Below are 21480 nucleotides of genomic sequence, written 5' to 3'. Positions count from 1 at the left end.
AAGGGCACATTGACTGACCCGAAATTAAGTGGCTCGATGGCAAGGAAGCTTACCATGTTTGAGAGGACCCTGGGCCAAGCAAGTGCAAGAAAATACATTATATCTAGGTTGTATAAAGCTATGAATCTCTCGGCACTGGCAGGGCGACAAACTTTCCAGAGATACTGGGTCGACTTGGTGGGGGAAGAAATAACAGAGAAGTACTGGGCGAAAATATATAAATTGATCTTCCATGGCAACCCGTTTACTTCTACGATGGAGCATAATTATACAATGTTGGTGGGTTGGCATAGAGATCCATTGAGACTATCAAGAATGTTCATGGGGTCCTCCCCCCTGTGTCTTAGGAGATGTGGGCAGATGGGATCCCTTTCTCATATGTGGCGGCGGTGCCCAAAGCTGAAGGTGATCTGGGATGAAGGACATTACGGGGATACAATTGGGTTTAGACCCATTACAGATGTTCCTGGGCATTCCAGCAAAGGAGAGGAATGAAAACAGCCTCCACAGAATGTGGGAAGCAATGCTGCAAGCAGGACGGCTGGCCATCAACCAAGGGTGGAAAGAGGAAGGGTGGAGGGGAAGGAGGTGAAAGACCTTGTTTACAGTTTGAGTCCATAAGCTGTTTTTTGGTTGGTTTGGCAGAGTAGAGGGGGTACCCTTTCAAGACAGGGAGCTCTTGGGCATCAATTCCTGGGAAAACGTGAGAGTTAGGTTCCCCTGTTCATGAGTGGGGACGGGGGTGGGGTTTACATTGAAAAACTGCCATCTCTATTTGGTATATGGTGATTTATATGTTTCATGTTGAACACAATAACAATAAAAACTAAGTTTAAAAAAAGAAAATACTCTGAGATTCGCAGTAACCTTGGGGCAACCTTGTGTGTTTGAATCTCTGACCACGATACGTAAACGCTGTGAGGTACTGAAAATCGGGGTGTAAGGGAAGAGAAAAAAATGAATTTTTAAAATCAATTACGGGCAGTGGGACATCCCAGTAGAGATGTTACAGAGAATCGTGACTGGATTCGGTATCACCTGAAAATCCACGTCAACAATATTATTGAGGGGGTGCAAATCTTGGACCATCCTCCAACTGGACCCCTTTGCCTTCTTCACAGGCTAGATAGTCGTATTACATGAGAACTCAGAGGGTTATATTATGCCTTGCTTTAACAATGCCATAATGGTCTCATAAATCCTTTTGTCTGCCTCCTTGTACATGAGGTACTACTTCACCCATGGTAATATCGCACAGGGTTTACATTTTATCCTCACTGCTCCATCACTTTTTAGCAGCCCCACATCATGAGGATGGCTGGTTCACAAATGGTCCGGCACTTTTCCCAAATCTTCCTTCCAAAATGGCGATGTATCTTTAACGATGAGCATGTTCTGTGATACTTCCCTTCGCTATCTGGCAAGACACCCCAATTTGAAAGACCATCTCTCCTGTGTCTCCAGCGTCTTCGAACAATTGCTCGTTAGACGCATCCCTTAGCAATAAAGTTGGATTGATTCAGAGAACTGTGTGCCATTCTCTGCCTTTGTCATCTGTGCCTGAGAGAAACACCCTGTTCTTCGTAATCACTACAGCCTCTAAGAGAATTGTAACAATGGCGCCTGGCGTTACTTTCTGTGGCACATCAGGCCAAAATAAAAACTCAAATGTACTCGCCAGGCCTGATTTCTGTTCCTCGGGATCTAACTCAACAAAACCATCACTCCATAGAGAAACAATGCTGTATGTATGGGAACTCCCTTAATCGCACTGACACTACAATAGGTCTGAAACTGGCTACTTCCCTTACCGGATGCAACCCTGGGGTTCAGCATACAATACCTTCGTCCATGAAGGCAATCTACATCCGCAACTTGCTCAGGATGTCCCTTCCCAAATGATTTGCCAGGGTATCTGTACAATACAACAAATGGGCTGATATATTTTGATTTCCCACCTTGATGCAAAGATTTTCGGTATCCGGAACCGACAGGATACCCCCAGAAAATCCGTGCGTGTTCATCGTTTTGACTGACAAGGGGAACTTAACTTCCTTAATACAAGACTTGGTAGCTCCTGTGTCAGCCATGAATAAAAACATTGGTCACCTACCTGCACACCTATCCGGAGTTCCTCTTCTGGATCGGTGTTAATGGTTAATGTGAGCTGTCCTACTCCTTGTACATATTAGCACATGGGTGAGAAAATGGATTTCCCCCAAAAACACTTAATCCAGTGTAGTGTGTCACTCTTCGTTGGAGTAAAGGATTCTTGTCCCATGTCTGCACTCATGCTTGTGCTGGCATGGTCAGTGGGATCCCTAAGGTCTGTGCAGCCCAGTTGCTCGATTTTGTTCAACCCATGCCTGCTGAAAGTGCACAGAACCTGGGACATATGGCATGGTCGGGGCCTGCATCTGTTGAGCTCCCATGTTAAAGTACTGTGGCCGTTCACAACAATCCCATGACATGTGCCCCAACCTTTCACATGACCAACACTGAATCCCATAAAATCCTCAATAATTAATTCCTGTCGGTCCATTAAACCGGGGACCCATTCCTCCAAACTCACCAAATGACTGACTTCCCGTGGAAATCCTCCACTGCCCCTCAGAAACCCTCTCTTTGGCCTTGGATTAGGAACACAAGTATTCACCCAACCCTGCATCGTACCCGGTCACTGTGTCCCTGTTGTCCCGTTTGCCCATGCTGTCCCTCCATAGAATTTGTAATTACTGCCCCTTCTAACCAAATATTTGACAATTTCTTTTTAACAACCTTATCCTCTGCTTTTTGTGCCTGCTCAACATTCTTCCTATCATTTTCCTGTCTGCTGGTGCACATATGCACACTGTGTGCCTGAATTTCTGGCCAACACTTGGCCTCCATCCCGACTACTTTATATAAATCATGCTGGAATTCTTTTGGAAGTCCTTTCTTCAGCATGTGGTAAACAATTGCCCCATTCTTGTCCCATGTTTCTCCTGTTTCTGCCCTCCACATCCCCCTGAATGAACTGGATGTGTGCAGTAGGATTATCATCTAATTTCATTGATTTAGCTAAAATCTAACTAATATCAGGCGTATCAGGATGCATAATGTGAATGGCCCCCCATACCCGTGACCTAACATTATTAAAAGCTGCTCTATGATGGGTATTTGTATCTAGCTGAGCTCCTGAATATCCTGATCGATCTCTTCCAAAGCTCATCTGACCACTCACCCATTAGGGCCGTGAGTAAGCTCTTCATGTCCTGTGACAAACCTGAAGGTGTCTCACCAGCTAGTCCCCAGGGATCTGTCATCCAGGTGGCCAGGACATGGCCATCGCTATTGGATCCGGTTCCTCAGGGTGTACCAGTGCGGGAGGATCACCTGGATGGGGGTTTTGGGGGAGTGGAAGTGGGACACTTAAGGGTGAGACACAGTATCCCCTTATGACACCTTTTCCCCATCCTGCTCAGTAGGATATTTAGAAACTCTACCTCCCCTTTTCCAACACAAACACTTTCTCGCATCATGAGCGACAATGGAGTAAAACCAGGGCCGTTTACCTGACATGTCGCAACACAAGGGTCAGGCAGAGACAGTCAATTGCCGACAACTTCACGCACCTCATCGCCCTTTCCCTTCCCCATAGGGATAAAAGTCATAGCATGAGAGCACACTCTGAACAAGGCCGAATGCACAAGGAAGCAGCAATTCCAGGACTACAGTTCAAATCTAGGAGAAAGGCAGCGAGACCTGAAAGGACATCAATGAGGGAGTTGCCCTTGCCCTTTCCAACCCAGACCAGTGAAGCCTTTGACAAAGGAAACATAAGACCAGGAATCGCAGCTGGAAAATGGTGGGACGGATGTCAGCGGTACATGGAACCATCCCGCACTGATAGCCAGGGCAGGGAGATGCGGTTTCCTTCGTGGTACTGTCCTTGACTCCAGCGACAAAAGAAAGGCCAAAGAGTTCAGCACAGCCTGTGAGTCGGAAGAACCTGATAGTGGGCCAGAATGTGGTAGGCTCAAGGTTGCAGTGGCAACATTAAGAAGATTAACAGACAGGTCAGACCACACATCCTTTGCGGGTCCCACTAAGGGAACTCCGAATTGGGCAGTAAGGGTTTACCGCAGCGGGTTCCTTACCAGAGACTGTTAACCCTTACCACCCAACTCGGAATGAGGCCCTTAGTCCTGATATGTTCATCAATAGTACTCAGTATTCTAAAAAAGAAAAGGGATCACTTTTGCGGTTAGAGGATGAAGCAGGCCAACTGCAAATACTTCCCTTGAAAAATTCCTCTCTTTGCATAAGAATACAGGCGCAGCAAAAATAGGGGAAAATAAAGGGTACAAACACATTTTCGAGGTGCCTGAAATGAAGGTAGGTATGGCAGTATTAAAGGACCATTATTCATCTTATGGTTCCAGAGCTTACATGCTGCGGCCTCCGAATTGGGGAGACCTTTGCTCCCTAGTGAGAATAAGTGCACCATCCCCAGTAGTGCCCCAGAGTGAGGTGCAAATTGGTGATGTCCCATGGATGAACGCACAGCTAAGAAATTAGAGGTCCCTCGCTCTTAAACGCACAAGAAGAGATAACTATTCCTCTGTAAAAGCAGCCAATGTGTATGGCACCGCACCAGGCACGCATAAAATGTTCAGTAGAACAGAAATGTTCTTTATATCATTCTTTACTGCCAGCTTGCAAGCACATGCCAATGCCAAGTGGTTGCAAATAACATGGTAGGAACTGCTGAAGACAATAAATACCACTGTGAAAGGCTTTAATACCATAAGGGAAGAGCAGAGAGTAGTCATCCTTATGACTCTCCAACTCAGGTATGTCCTTGAACTTAGCCCACGGACTGCATCTCTCCAGCCCTAAAATCTCACACTGGATCCCGGTTTCTGTGAGGATCAAGTTCAAATCCCTCTGCATCATCCACAAGGCTTTCTGGGACCTGGGGCTCCACTATATCCTACTCTTTCCCTAAATACCTCCGTGCTAGAGCCCTTCGGTCTTCTAGTTCCAACTCTCTGCAGATCAGATGCTTCCCCAAGCAGAGAGTGGGGAGTAGGTCTCTCTCCTCCACGTGTGCCTCCCTCTGGAATGGCCTCTGTGCCCCTCTCAGACTTGAGCTGGATCTCCTTAAGTTCCGGAAGCTTCTCAAGACCCTCCTTTTCTCTTCCTCCTTACCTCTACCCCTCCCCTACTAATGTTCCCCATCTGACTCATGACTGGCTGCCTGGTTCCTTCAGATTATTACAGCGCAGCATCCCCCCTACCAGTCTACCCCTGCACTTGGTCTCCCTGACCCCACCCTAAACTGCACTTGCCCTTCTAGACTCCCTTCCCCTGCACTATCTTGGTTGGGATTGCACACCTTGTTCCTTTCCAGCACTGTTCCCTGCACTTAGCACGTGGACCTTCTGCCCCTGGATCCCCTAGGCTCTGTCCAATTGGCCTCTCCAGGCACTTCCTCAACCCCCCAGCACTTCCCACCTCCCCTCTACCCTGCACTTCTGTTTACTACACTTCTATGATCCGAATGTCACAACATTGGCCAGACCATTTTTTTTTTATCATCTGTGTTCCCCCCACTTTGTCTTGTTGCGCCTTGAAACACATTGTATATAGGCGCGTAATAAAAACACAATAAATACATTATTATGACCATGGAAAGTGGCATGTGTGCTGTATATACGGACCTGGCCACGATGAGGAAAATAGGTCCCTCAAGGAGGGATAGGCACCTTCAAAGAATTACACACAGAAATGGGGGGAAGAGGTGGACAACATTGCAGATGATGACTGGTTTACATACCTATTCTCTCGGATACCTGTTAAGATGGATTTCTGAACTCTGACCTGGTGGGCAGAGGTTCAGAAGGCCAGCCTAGTTTCTTGGAACAGGGTAACCTTAGGATAAGCCAGACCAATCAAGGTAGCATTGGCGCTGGTCAAGACTAGGTCTCAGGAGGTGTGAGAGCGATCAAAAGCCCACAATGAGCACATGCATCAAACAACACTACAAATTACTCTCAGTCAGGTGTATATTTAAAAAATACATATACATTTCTTAAAGGCCTTTTAAATCAAACACAAAGCAAATATCAGCAGTAATAACTAAACCAACACAACTCTACTATTAAACATATATACAGTAAACAATGGCCTAATGGAATAGTGCACAGAAAGGGTCCACAACCTGTGAAGAAAGAAGCATACAGTTCAAATAACGTTTAGACAGTCCTTCATTTATCAAACCCTAACTAAGAGGCAGTCCAGTCCCTGCGATGAGTGGAGCATTATGCTCAAAAGCACTTTCGGTGCTAATGCACGCAATCATGCGGTTGGGCAAAAACGGGGTCTCTTGCATAGGCTGTAGCAGCTCAGGAAGGTGGGTAAGGCACTGAAGAATAAGTTCCCACTATTCTAGGAGGGTATCCCCAAGAGGGCAGAACATGATCCGAGAGTTGGGAATAGCTTGATAGCACAGGCTACATCGATAAAGGAGAATGGCCCTAGGGGACACTTGTGCATAAAAATGAATGGATGTGCCAGGTGCCAGCGGTAAGGGTTGCAAGGACTCACCAACCCGCAGCGCACTCCGGACCAAATTTTCGGTTGCGGGTTCGAATCCTGCAGTTGTGCGGTTCTGTGGCTTTCCGGGGCTGTGTTCCAGTGATGATTCAGTGGCGGGACAGTGGTGATTTCCCCGATCCTGATAAAGGGATCAAGCCAATCTTGCTGCAGTAGGACTGAAGGCACAGAGGGGCACAGAAGCAAAGCACCCACAAAGTTTGTCACCACAGCTGGGTGACACAGCAACCGCGTATGCTCGGGTTCAGGCGATCTCTCCTAATTCCAGACTCTGCAATGCCAGGTGTACGAAACTCAGTGGGAGAGTGCCTTATACCCAGAGCTTACAGTCTCCAAGTGCTCAGGTGTCAACTCAAGATGGCGGCAGTTCAAGGGCAAAGGTCCTGTGCAAGCTGGTTAGTTCACTGGGCAGTCCAGGAACACTTCCGCAAAGGCTCGCTTCTAAGTTAAGGTGGAGGTGCCGAGAACAGTTAGTTCCACTATTCCAATGTGTTGAAGCACCTCTGCAGACCTTTTAAGTACAATCAGAAACAGGGGGTCCAACAGGACGACTGCGTGCTCAGGGTGCCAAACCAACTTCCAGCGGGTCACCAGCAGTTCCTCAGCTCTGCTTCTTGGTTTCAGGATACTTGGCTCCTATCCTAAGTTCAGTGAGAACTTGAGAGATTGACCTGGTATGGGTGTAATGGGCCTTCTCTTATCAAGAATCTCCTTCGTGCCAAAACGAAGAGGACCCAATGAGAGATCTGCTCACATACAGCCATCCCAGACGTGGACCAATCACAGGCCACAGTGGTCCCAGTCATTCCCAGCACACCAGACATCCTGGCACCCAGGATGTGTAATGGAACTAGATAGTCCAGCCCACAACCTGGAGGAATGCAGAAGCCTGAGAAAGCTGTGGTTTGTGTGGGGATCTGCATGGCCAAATAAGGGTTTTCCTGGGTCTGCTTGGCCAAAGGACAAAACAAAGGACCTCATGGAATGGCCATTTTGGGGCCAAGCCACTGTCCTGGGTCAAATGCGGTAAACGTGATATGGACCACACGAAAGGTTTCAAAATATATGAAAAATAACAGCTGCCACCAGCTTTGACCAAGGCACATTTGTACTTCTACCAAAAAATCCTTTGACGGTGTCTAGGGCCTTAAAAATGAAAGGAAGACCCCAGCGCACTGTACTGTAAGGTACTTTTTGCACTGTTAATATGTTGCTAAAAACTAGCAACAACGTGAAAGACTAAGGGAAACAAAGTCTCCCAGTACTGACTATTTTCAAGGGCATGTCAGTTTCCCCATAACAAAGTGAGTGAAAACCCAGCAGAGTACAGCAGAAGGCTGTGCTACACTGGCAAAAGTCAGGCTAGGATGGTCAGACAACACCAAAAAGAGTTGGGGGTTCACAACTGGATGGAAAATTACACATAAATGGAAATCCTTCCTAACAATACACACCTGGTTGGCTAATGCATTTCCAATATTAGTGGCCATACTGGCATTAGTGCTATTAGCATTATGTTTCTTGAGAATAACAATAAGCCAATACAAACAGACTGCCAAAAAGGCAGTAGGAATTAAAATAGTTATAAACTTGGACACTCATAGCCATAGGTATACACAAAGGGATGACTGCCCACCGTATCCAGACAATTTAGAGCCCTATTGAACCTCCTGGTCAAAATTCTCATATCCTCAGGACCCCCACAATTACACAGTGCATTGGGTATATTGTGACTCTGAGGGGGAATGCTGCTGCATGACCTGGAGTCCAGACGAACACGTGAGAGCCAGAGGCAGCTTGAGGGGGGTGAATAAAATATGTGAACTCAAAGGGCCCTATTTGGAGGAGACCAGAAGAATGAGTGTGGTTGAGGACTCAACCAAGGTGGAGTGTTGGGAGGCAGATGGATATGTCATCCATAGCTTCTGCCCCTACCCTGTATCAATACTGAAAAGGTGAGAATGTTACTCACTGAGACAGCCATTCCACCCTTTTTCCCCCCAACAGGTCCAGCAGGGTTTGGGAACAATGTGTGCTGAAGATGGCAAAAGCATTCAAACTAACGTAACAGTAGAAAAGCATGCATTAGACACAAAGGAGATATGCACTATGCATGAAGAAAATGAGCAAAAGGTAATATAAGCATTTAGACATGAAGAAAATTAACCTAGAATCCACAGCTATTAACAAAATTAACATGAGAAATGTATAAAGTGAATGCAACATGAACAACATGCGAATATAGCTCATTAACACAGTAGAGTGTAGTTGGGCAGCCATCTTGTTGAAAATGGAAGCCACAACATGCCTCTGAATAAGCACAGGCCTTAAAGCCTAAGAAATGTCAAAAAGGCTGAATCCACAGAAATACGTATCCATGCAGAACTCAGACAGTGGCTAGCAACTAATGCAAAGGTTAAAATGAAATTAGAGAGGATCAGAACAAAGGAGAATAGGCACGAGATACCAATTCCCATGAAACAAGCCGTATACTCCCAGATAAATAAAAGTTTTATAGGAGAACAACCAGCCTTTGATAACCAGGTGCAACAAAATAGTAAGCCAAAAGACTCCATGAAGAGTAACTCAAGTGTTTCCCCAGTGGTAATAGAGAACATTACACACACATTAAATGTAGCTGACATCTCTTTAAATAAGAGGTACATCTATTCCAAGCATGGTCCCATCGCACGTGACCCATAATTGCAGAACACTGGCCATTCATTAGAAGCAAGCAAACACAGATGGGACAACTGCCGCACTCCCGAAACGCAAAAGTAGACATGAGATGCCACACAATGCTAAGTAGAAAGGGATTGCCCGGTCTCAGGGCCTGAGAATGAGGGATGGTAACATTTGATTGAAGGAAGAATGTTCCGTGGGTCTCTCTCCCCCTACTCTATGTCTGGCTCATATCCTGATTACCGTATGACTTGACAAGTTTTCAAAGTTGGTAAGCAATGTGCAAAGCTATCAAAATCCTTAGAGACATGCGCCCATCAAGTAGTATGCCAACCAACCCTATGCCGTGAAGATGACGTAGTTTAACCTTTTTCAATATGGAGGTGGTTCCAGGTGGAGCCATCAGATATGTGCAACCCAATGAAATGTTTAACCCGTATGTAATCTATATGTAGAAAAACCCACTAACCTATCCCGTTCCCCATAGGTTTTTTAAACTGATGTTATGACGTTAGTGATGACAAGTTTGTAATACTTAAGCAATTGTTTTTGATAAGTATGACGAGAGCAGCGAAATTTCAATGCTTGTATGCTGTCCCAGCTTTGTTTCAATGCGAATATAGAATTGTGTGCAGTTTCATTGAGCTATTGCCAAAATTGAGAAAGCCCATCTACCGAGAACTTGAATTTCAACTAAAAATAGCCAAACTTTTAAGTAAGGGAAATGTGGCACCTGAATGTCTGCATTTCATGACATGCAAGACGTTTTCTGACTTTTGTTAAATGGTTTTATTTGTGATGGTCGATGTCTTCATGTTGGCTCGGTTGCTTCTGGTAATAGTCATTGGGGGTCCTTACGAGTTTGTAGGTAGCCATGGTGCTAACATGGCTGCCTCCAAACCCATGTCCGGATCCGTGGTGTCGGAATGGGGACTTACCGGGGGTGTCCAGACATTTGGTCGACTGAAAACTGGTCGAAAGACATTTGGTTGACGCAATTTGGTCGAAAACCAAATGGTTGAATTTTTTTTTTATTTATATATATATTTTTCGGGTTTTCGTTTTTAAAAAAAAGGGGGTTTTAGAAAAAAAAGCGGTTAGGGGGGACCCCTCCAAAAAAAAACAAAAAAGGGGTGAAAATAAAAAAATACAAAAATTCGACCAATTGGTTTTCAACCAAATTGGTTCGACCATTTGTCTGGTCCACCAATTTTTTTCGACCAAATGTCTGGTAACCCTTACCGGGACATCCCGACCTTTGTGGACCCGGTAAGTCCCCATTCCGAAAACCATTCCCCATTCCCATTTGAGCCCCCATAGGGCTCAATTGGAATGGGGAAGGAGCTAATAACGGGCCCGCTCCCTTAGCTGCTCCCGCTAAGGGACCTCGGAATGCAGCGGTAGGGTGTTAACAGCACCGGTATCCTTACCAGTGCCGTTAACCCCTTACCGCCGCACTCAGAATGAGGCCCATTGTAACTCTAACTCTTTTTATTTGTTGCTTTATTTACATGCATATTGTTTAATAACAACCTTTTAGACTACCAGACCGGCATGATACAATACCAAAATGTCACATAAACCCTAACTCTTTATGAAAAGAGGAACATGAAAGAGAAAAAACAGGCACAATGTTCTGCCCCCTCAGAAAGAAATGCTCAGCTGGGTGTTTCTTAACCAAGTGAGTCAAATGAATGTTGTGCTCATTCGCCAATTAACTTAATAGTCTACCCCCTCAGAATAAAAGTTATGTGTGTGTTTCTCTCTCATGTCACTAAAGGTATTGTATTTTGTTTGGGGTGATATTGTTTTTGTTGTATTTGTTTGTATTTTGTGAGGGATAAGCAAACCAAGAATATGTGGAGAGGAAGCATGAGTGACACAGACTTACTTTACATGCTTCACTTGGGCGTTTTCATGTGGCACCAAGGATTTGCCAGATGTGTGCCATGTTAATATCCTCAGTATCCCAGGCAGTGTAAATCCCTACCCAGGAAGGGGCCCCTTGGAATTATCCTGCAGGCTGTGGTCTCCTCCCCAGGGTAACAGGAGTAGATGGTCCTGCTTTTGTGTCATCTGAAGAGTTGTACCTCTCCACGTGTCTCTGTAAGCCATTAGTGGTTAAATGGGACCCCCTCTGCCATAGCCTACTGTGTCCCCACAAATACTGCATTTGACTATAGAAGACGTTTCTTTATCACACGGCTGGTGGTGGCTCATTGGGCTCCTCTATATGAACTGCAGCTCCTAACGTAATCTACATACAGTTCAGCTAGGAGTACATGGGGCAGCAGCTGCAGAACACCCAGAAATACAGGGGCTGTTGCTGCTCTTATCACAGGGCCTCTTGAGTTTGTGAACCAGAACGTTGAGACCCCTCATTTAATATGTTCCTACCCCCTCTCCCTCTCCTAGTCCTCTCTCCTTGCCATTTTGTCAAAAGAACCCTCACTCCGACTCTCCCTAACTCAATCAGCTGCAGTTAGCAAAGTATGACGTACTTCTCCGTGATTGCTTTTTAGGGTTTAGGCCATTTTTATACAGTTCAAGCCATTTGTTTCCTATTGGTTTGAAGTGTATTTAATCTGTTTGCACTAGAAACAAAATCCCTGGACGACATAGTTAATGAGTGAGAGATGATTCGACACAATTCAGGCCAGCTGGTCCGTCTGTGGTGAATCATTTTGAGCTAATAGTGTCATTGGATGATGTACGTCCATCTTCAAGCTAATTCGACATGGCCCGAGCCAGTTTGTGCCTATTAGCTCGAATAGCATTGAATGTGTTCACACTCGTAACAAAGGTTCAAATCATTTGAGCGAAATTGGACCTCCATATTATGAAGATGTTGAAAGGCCATTCCAGATAATAGCCCATCCAACACAGTGCATGACTCAACTACTGACACATGCATACATGTCAGCTAAGTGTTACTTCTCAAAATCCTCAAAACCCAATTTTCACCAAATTTGCATTGTGCAGCAGTTCAGTTTGAGGCCTATTTATGTGTGAGATTTGATGAAAATTGCTTGTCATTTTGACAAATCTGTCACAAAAATATGTTTGATACATTGATTACAATAAAAACACGTTTTCCATTACTTTTACAATACTTCAAAATGATTCCCAAAATTTGACATACTTCCCAAAACAGGTGATAACTCTAACTTGGAAAGTCTGGTAAACAGTGGTCAGCGATTAGGCAGGTTTTAGGGATGTGAACGTCTTTATTTTACTTTGGAAGTTCCATGGAGCCTTAACTATGCTGCTGCCGTAAATATATGTGCGTATGCTTCTTCAGGGTTATCAGATTCAGGAAAATACATATAGGTTTTGAAGTTTGGTTAGGCTCTTCAAATTCCATATAAGTATGAATGAGCATTAGAGTTCGTGTAAAACCAAGCCTGTAGGTGAACAGGAACCTTGGCCAAGTGGAAATCCCAACCCTTTGTACATTCAGTAATGACCGAAGATAAGATGTCTTTGTTGACAGCATGACGGATACAATAAAAAAAAACATTCATACCGGTGTAACAGTGTACACTCCCAGGGTGAATTTGGCACTGATCTTGTTCAGCCCTCAGCAAGTCTCGCCTCTTGCCGATCTACTTTGAACGGAAGTCACCCTCATTTGTAAGGGGGAAGTTTCCGATTTTTAGGTAAAAGTTGCAAGTTGTAACTAAACATTTTGGCATGGTCAGGCCTGCAATAATTCCCTTATCAGTGACTCATGTATGCATATTTGTTTAATATCGTTTGAAATGGCAATCTCGTAGGCTAAGCAAAGAACGACGACAAACAGGATGCATATCTAGGCAACATTTCTGATAACATATTTCCCTTTAATGGTAGGTCAACATGACGTAGATTGGCTGGAAAACATAGGCTCCCAGCATCCAATTTGTTGAAAAGTGCTGGAGCACTGTGGAGCACTGTGTTAAGTGTGAATGGGTGAAGCAGGGAGACATTAAGAAGTAGAGAGAAAGCTAGCTCCGGGTGTGTGTGTAGTACATGCAAATATGCCCGGTTCATTCTGGGATATGTATTACACCTATCGTATAAACAGAGATTCACCTGTGAGAGTCTTTACCTCAAGGAGCACGTAAACAACAATATGTGTCAGCCCATATTGGATGAATGGTTTTGCTTGTATCATCATTACCAATAAATAAAATTAGTAAGAACATGCTATAATGGAATTAATGGCAGTATGTCCCTTACCTTTGGTAAACCAAGTAAAGTAAAACATACCACAAAAGTAAATATCAGCAAAAGGAATAGTGTGAGAGCAAGAATACAAGTGCAGCATCCTATGGGAAACGGTATGCAGTGGAAGGATCAGTTTAATGTGCACAGTGAGATGGTGTTGTCCATTCAGAATGTGAGTCTGGAATTCCCCACTGTAGAGTGGAACTGAAGGAGAGAAAGTGGAAGGGTCAGACAGAGACAGCAGGGATTGAGGAGTGGCAGATGGTGTACAGGGGAAGAAAGGTAACTACTGCTAGTGAACCAGCCACTAATTTCAGGGACCAAGGTCTGTGGGGGTGGAGCATGCACAGGGCGGAGGGATGACGCTTGTCTGTGGTCCATCCAATGGTCTCAGGGACCAAGAGGAGAGAGGTGGCTGGATGGGCCACAGGTTCTGCTTTGACTTCTGGAAGAATGTGTTTATTTTATTTTTACAAAGCTGGGTATGGTAGCCCTCAAAGCCCAAATGTACAAAGATAAGGTTGATAGTCCTCAGAAGAAGAGGAAGGGCCACCTTGTTGTCCATTCCATCAAACTGAAGTCACTTGCACTTTCATCACTGTTCATATTGCTCAAACGTGACCAAATATTTGAACAATATGTGGACTGCATTCCCTGAGCACTGATTGCGTTTACTAAGCATAAGTCTTTCACCTTCTGATGAAATGGTTTTCAGAGAGTAATGGGCAAATGGGGTACTCAGATTCCTCTTCCTTGAAGAAACAGGACAGGGCTGGTGGATACATGGCAAGGCAAACATCAAATTGGCAAGTACATGTAAGTCTGTGGTGAAGGCTGTTAACGGAGCAAGGATACTTTGGGACCTGTGTGTGGGAAGGTTGGAGAAAGCAAACGTTACCTGTGTGAAGGAGGGCGAGAAGGTGAGGGTACAGGGTGGGGACAGGAAAAAAGAAGGAAAGGGTGAGGAGAAGGCAAGCAATGGATGATGGGTGATTGCACACTTAGGAGGAGATGCAGAGGGTGATGCCAACAGGGTGGTCATTATGAAAACTGCCAGGCATGGTGTCAGGTCTAGCACAGACCACACTTCTACCTCACCCTCTTGGTGGGAGCAGACACTTCCTGGCTCTACACCTACCTGTCCAAAGTGTCTATCAACCTCTGTATGCTAGGGACAAGAAGATGCAACAAAAACCTTATCTGTTCAGACATATTGGTGAACATCCTTCACTCACCAACTGTTTTGTGCCAGGAGGGGGCACGAGTTTTGGTTTGGTTAACTTAGCAGTGCTGGCTCCTTGGTTCTTGGCTGACCACTTCTTGTCCTTAGCTCTTGGCCGACCACTTCTTGGCTTTCTGCATGGCTTCCACTATCCTGGAGAGTGGGGAGTACCTCAAAATGGTTTTGTTATGGTGTAGTCCAACACCTGATTCTCGAGCAAGCGCACCCATACTGTTGGCATTCAGTAAAGCAAAAGAAACAGAAGCAGAAACAATTTTATTGTGGAGTACAGAACCTTGCCTAGCAAAGAAAGCACAGACCTGGGAGAGGAATAAGCGAAGTGGTGGAGGTCTCAGAGAGAAAAAGGTATAGAAGCGATAATTGAATGAATGCAAGCAGCACCAAAAAAACAAATGAAATGCGGGTTGCATGAGCAATGGAAGAGAATTTAGCAATTGGACACATAGATGTGTGATGCAAAGGTGAACGGTACTATAAAGACTGCACAGATTATGCAGGTCATCCTTCTGTAGATTGATAACATCCAACTGCGGCTGCGGAGTTCGGTGTAGAAACATAAACCTATCCAATGTTGTTAATGCATGCAGAATACACTGGAGTTAGTCAAAGAATCGGCGAACAGTACATTACTCACCAAGTTCCATGCCAAGCACCTTATTCTTCGATGCCACTTTTCGGGCCTTGGTTGAGCACTGGTTCGGGATCAGCAGTTTCTTTTCTCCCATCTGTGGGTGATGAACTCTTAGTATATGTTTAGGGTGTGGGTCTTCTAGAAACGCCCTTGCTACATGGTTATTGAATAATGAATGTACAGCAACAATTGTACACCGAATATTGACTGGTTTTTAAGTGCTAAGCAGAACATTATCCCAGCCACAGACACAATTTCAACTAACTTCTAACATTGGATGATCTCTTGATAACATAAAGTGGACAATTTGAAAGCCAGGTTCAAGTAGATGGGGGATATGAGGTAGGTGGACCGAAGTTAAAAATGCATATTGAGCAATGTAATTTCCCCACTAAAATTGCTCATACTGGGATCATGTATTGCTTGAGTGGTGAGTGCCTGTTAAAAAGGGGAGGCATTGCACGGTGGCCTTTTTGTCCAATGAAGGACATGTGTGCTATCAGTACCCAGTCATTTTACCGACAATAAATCAGAGTGGTAAGTTTCACCAAAAGTCAAAATACCGAAAAAATACCGAAAATCTTAATTAAATATATAAATATGATAGTGAGGTAAAGAGTTAAAAGGGGTGGGGATGGTGTTGGGGTGGGGTTAAAATGATAGAAAAACGGGGGCTTAAAAAGAATCAGTATTTTTCCTGTATTTTGACCACTCTGAAATGTACCACTCTGATTTTACCTTTGGTAAAATCACATAGAACCGTGTTATCTAGTCACACCTGTCTTTTCTGACAATAAAGTGGATAGTCCCACAGCTGGAATGGTCCAGGGGTGTTCTGTCCCTCGGCATTCAGCAAATCTGCCAGGGCCCAATGTCCTCATATGCCCTCATAGTGGACATACCCTCATGGCTGCATTAAAAAAAAATAGCAACGTAATTATGGGTTTCCTTGGATGCCTTCCCCCTCTTCAGACACAGGGAACAACAGAGTCCACCTAATATGTGCCAATGAGAAGTCACTGAGGACACTACTTTTGAAAAATGAGATGGACACTACAGTTCCCATCATACCCCAGCTGTGGCCTTCTTTGGGTTGGGCTGGGCTCCATAAACCCACCCGCACCCAGTGCATGCTGTTTCTGTTGATGCTACTGAAGAAGCAGGCAACCAGCACCCACACTGGATAGATTCACTGCAGTGGGGAGAATCCTCTGGACAAGCCCACCATCACAAAGTCCTGTGATGAACTACAGATGTGTACTGCGCACTCATTTTTGAATACTGGGCTCGGAGTCACTGCAGGGGCCCCCATGTTTATTCCAGTCCTGTTAGATACTAAAGATAAGCCACAGGTTTGGCGGGGCTGAACAACGCTAGACTGTGTGCTTGGCAAGGAGAAAAACTGATTGGACAAATGCCAGCAAAGTCTTACTCAGCGTGGCAGCGGTGGAAACACACATTAAGATCAGCAGACGTTATTTGCCTACTGAGCACTAAATACCTATTGGGGAACTGCACACTACTGACTTATCACTGATGTGCTAATATAAAACCTACTGAGTTAACTGTGTACCAGAATAACCTGGCATTATATCGGTATTGACACAAATGTCTGAGCACTAGGGATAAGGCTGGTGAGGGAGCCATTACTCCCGGTGAAGGAGAAAGTAATAGCCAGGGAAGAAACCAGTCCATGATATGTACTAAATCTATCCTGGCGACGAACCAGTCACAATGTACTAGCGAATGGAATGAAAGTAAAAGAACACTAATACTGGCAAGGAGTGGAGTGATTGTGAAACAAGGGATGCAAAAAAGGGCAACTCAATGAGAGTGCTAACACTACAACCCACCCACCTCCAAAACCTCTCCTTATACCTCTATCCAATGGCAGTGACTAAGCTAGACAGAATGACAGAAGAATAGGTTAAATGAGGATATATCTACAAAGGTAGTCTAAGAGGCCAATTGTCCTGGGATAGTGGATGGGTAGAGGGATAGAGTGGCTTTAAACATCACTGAGAATTAGATAGTAACCGAAAAAGATAGTTTTAGTAGCAGAAAGTCACCAGGATTAGATAGCTTCACAGCTGAATATTATCAAAGAAACAAAGACATGCTAGTGAGCCTACTGGGGAAGATATTTGGATATACCTAGGGAAGGTGATAGCTGACAGATATGATGAGAAGTTCACTGTTGATGGTATCATCAAAGCCAGACAGAGGTCATACATTGAGTGCAAACAAACCAGTATAATTGATTAATGTAGATTGGATGATGATGCCAAAGCATTGGCTCCTAGACTGGAAGAATTATGAAACATGTAACTGGAAAAGAACAATGTGTTTTTATTAGAGGTCAGGATGGTAAGAATACCACATTGCCACTGCTGGCTCTGCAGCATTTGTGTAGGGAAGAGGAAGAACCCATTGAAGTGCTTGGTTTAAATGCAGAAACATAATTTGATCGTGGTCAGTAGACATTCATGTTTAAGAAGCTGGAAGCAGTTACGGTTGATGGAAACTTTGCAGAAAATGCACAGTGCAAGTGATTGTAAATGGAGTGATGTCCCAGTTGTTCAGTGGTGCAAGACAGCTGAACCAATTTGGTGAGATATTCATTGTTTAAAACATGGAACCAATAATGGGTGTGTACTGAGAGAGCATGCAACATCACGAGTTGTTGTTTGCTTTGGTTGTTTGCCTCTGTCTAGTATTTCCGGGGCACCAGGCAGGATATCCATGATTTTAAGGTTCATTGAAGAGTGTGGGACCTTGTCAGGGTACAAGTTCAACTGGCAGAAATGATATCCTGAAACGTTCACAGACCTGTAGGAAGCCTGGCAGAAGAAGTTGTTTAAGACACACAGGTGAACCTAGACCGGTTAAGTATCAAGGTTAAAAGGATCTAAATAGTTGGCCACTAGTGAATATGTCATTGTGAGGGGAAGTCAATAGCCTTAAGAAATTACATTAATCTAAAACTGGCCTTGATTAGGCCACTCCAAATATCCTTCATGGAGATATATTGAGGGACAATAGATGTGTTTGTTGCGGCCATTTTTGTAGGGGTGAAAGAAGCACTTGGTATGCTTTAGGAGAATTGTGAATCGTCCCCATAAATAGGGTTGAGAGGATTCTACGGGGAGGATCTGTGATCGGTTCAAAGTAGTTTTGTACTTGAGAGGCTGGGAAGTGGAAGAGAATGACAGATCCAAAACCCCTGCTATGGGTGCAGTTAAAGAGGAGAGTGATAACCACAATGACCCCAGAATATTTCTTTGCACATAAAACCTGCAGGGCTGAGAAGGAAACAAGGATGCACATGTTCTGGGAATTCAGTTGTCTCGACACACAAACACACGAGCATCTATTGTTATTAGCTTTAATTGAAAAAAGGTGTACGTAGGGCATTATTTGCTTGTGTAAAGGATCAGTATATATATTTTCTGCTATGGTAACGTATAGGCACATCAAGAAGCAAGTGTAAAGCACCATATTAAATATACCTCTCTTGTAAGGGTTCGCAAGTCTCTATTTGATTCTGTAAATTGTGGGTCTATTAAGAAGACATGGATCAAGATTCAAATCAAATGTCCCCTTTTCATAAGGGCTTGCATGTCTCATGCACATTCATTGTCCCATTAAGACTCAGAGTTCAGGCTCTGACACAAAGAGCTTTTGCATGTACCGGGTACCCACATTCATATTCCTGTCATGTAAATGATTGGGTCCTAAAGGAGGAAGACTCAAGCTCCAGTACAAATATGGATCTTGAATAAATGCTCACTTGTCCACATTTCTCTCAGGTGACCTATGGCTACATCAAGGAGTAATGTGTCAATCTCCAACTCAAATGTGTATTTTGTGTGAAATGGTTTATTTCTCTTTGCTTTTATCATGTACATATTGGTCCATCAAGGAGAAAGAGAGCGTGCTGCGTTACAACACTCTCTCTACTGGCCAACGCTCGCACCTCATTATTTCCTTCTTTTAAATTCCTTGGCCCATCAGCAGATGGATACAATTTTAACCAAAGCATTCCCTTGTATTAATGCACAGATGTCTATATTTGTCTCATATACATTTGCACCAACTCAAAGTCCACTTGTGCTTAAAAGGTTTACAAGTGTTTTTTTTTTTACCAGGTTGGTTATGGGCTGGTGCAAGTTCATGGATTCAACTTGCTCTCTCTATAAAGTGCTACATTGCCTACATCTAATCATATTTTTGGAACATGGATGGACAAAAGCCTCCATATGGCAGCCAGACTTTTTTTACACTGGATATTTTTCAATGCAGTAATTTATTCCCACTTATTATTTTGCGATTCTATTACTGAAAAATGCAGGGGTGTTTTTAGGTAAGACAATAATGGGTAGGGTGGGTGGAGGGGCATGAGGAAGAGGTTGAGGCTGGACGAAGGAGGTGTATGGGTGGTCTCCCCCTTTATTCTACAGAAATACATTGTAACAAATAAACAATAAAAAAAACATTGTGTTGCGAAAACAAATAGAGCCCTCCAAATACCATCAGTATTCCAGAGATACATTTCCAGCAGGACAAATGAAAAGACAAAAGGTATATATTAGTGGTGAGAGGCAGTAAATCTCCCGCTCTCCAACACCACCACCACTTGTGCTCCTTCACTTCGAAATGCTAAATTCACTGCAGCCTATTTACATATGCCTTTACCTGCTTAAACCTGGCTAGATTTCTTGCTGCAGTGTGTGCCGATCCGGTGATACTAATACATGTTTGCTCATATCCTTAGCAATTCCTAAGGAATGCTAGGTGTGTATCCTCCACACTAACATGGTTAATTTACTAGTTTAAATGGGAAGTGAAACCTCTCGTCTTCAAGACATACAGGTCAAATTCCCATTTTGATACGTGCATTTACAAACAGTGAGTGTTGCCGACCCTAGAGGGTTGAGATACGCGTTGGCGGTTCTTTGTCATTTTGTGTATTTGGAGCATGACAATTCTTATGACAAGCATTAGGTTTACAGCCAACCTATTGATCATCAAATTGTTTATCAGAAGTGTGATTTGAGGTTCCATTAACCAATTGGAGTTGATATCCAAGGAGTTTACTAACGCTTTTTGCGTATTTAATGGGAGTTCACAAAGTTTTGGCAGTACATAATTCTGATCATAACTAAGTTACACTTTGATGTTACACTTTTTTCAATGTGTTTTGAAGAGAACACTTAACAATTTGTTCTTTCGCAAGATATGTGAAGGAAACATATCCATATACTTTTCAAATAAATCAAGCCGTATGGTGCATGGTTACATAACTGGTCTCATACTCTTTCAGATTTATGAGTGTCGAATGTGAGGTTATACTAATTTTGGTTTCTTCTTTTAGGTGACTGTGAGAAGTCTCCTACTTTGTCTCATTACTGCAGCACACACCCTCCCTTACTTGGTTGTCTATTTGCACTACATGAGTGTTTGCCACACCCAGCACAAGGTTATCTCACACACAATACCTATAGCGTATTACAGTTATACTGGCAACGCTGACATTTCTAGAACTGCCAGTGCTACGTTTATCATGATTTCAAACTAGCGGAGCATGTGATTCTTTTTTTTTTTTTAATAGAAGCTGCTAGAATTTTTTATATGCTCCTTGAAATTGCATCAGTTTCTTTGTGTTAATAACATCTGTATCCCAAAGACGCTGCTTGATAGTATACTGGCTCTCTGAAACTTCTAGCTACGCAACCTTTATTTTTGACATGAATTCGCTTATTTCCATCTTTATCTTTGTCTGTTTTTATCACTCTTTTATCGGATTAATTATGTATAAGAAACTTAGCTTATCATGGACAAATGTACTAGTGACATTGTAACTTTATCAAATTTTTCTTTGCTGATCTTCAGAGAAGTACGAGGGTCACTCCACTATGTGTTTATCTTTAATTGGGAGCCGTCAACTGTCATTTGAGAACCAGGAAAATGTTGCTTGCATATTATCGCTCTATGATGCACTTTGCACTTCTGTACACTTGTATTTATGGAAATTGTAGTTTTATCATGTAAAATGTATGCATATGCTTTTAATAGGATTTTACATTTTATGTTTGTAAAGGTTTGTTTAAACCAA

This window comes from Ambystoma mexicanum, chromosome 2q (assembly GCF_040938575.1).
Source record: "Ambystoma mexicanum isolate Mex_15411 chromosome 2q, UKY_AmexF1_1, whole genome shotgun sequence".
Taxonomy (NCBI): domain Eukaryota; kingdom Metazoa; phylum Chordata; class Amphibia; order Caudata; family Ambystomatidae; genus Ambystoma; species Ambystoma mexicanum.
Note: the sequence above shows the minus strand (reverse complement) of the source record.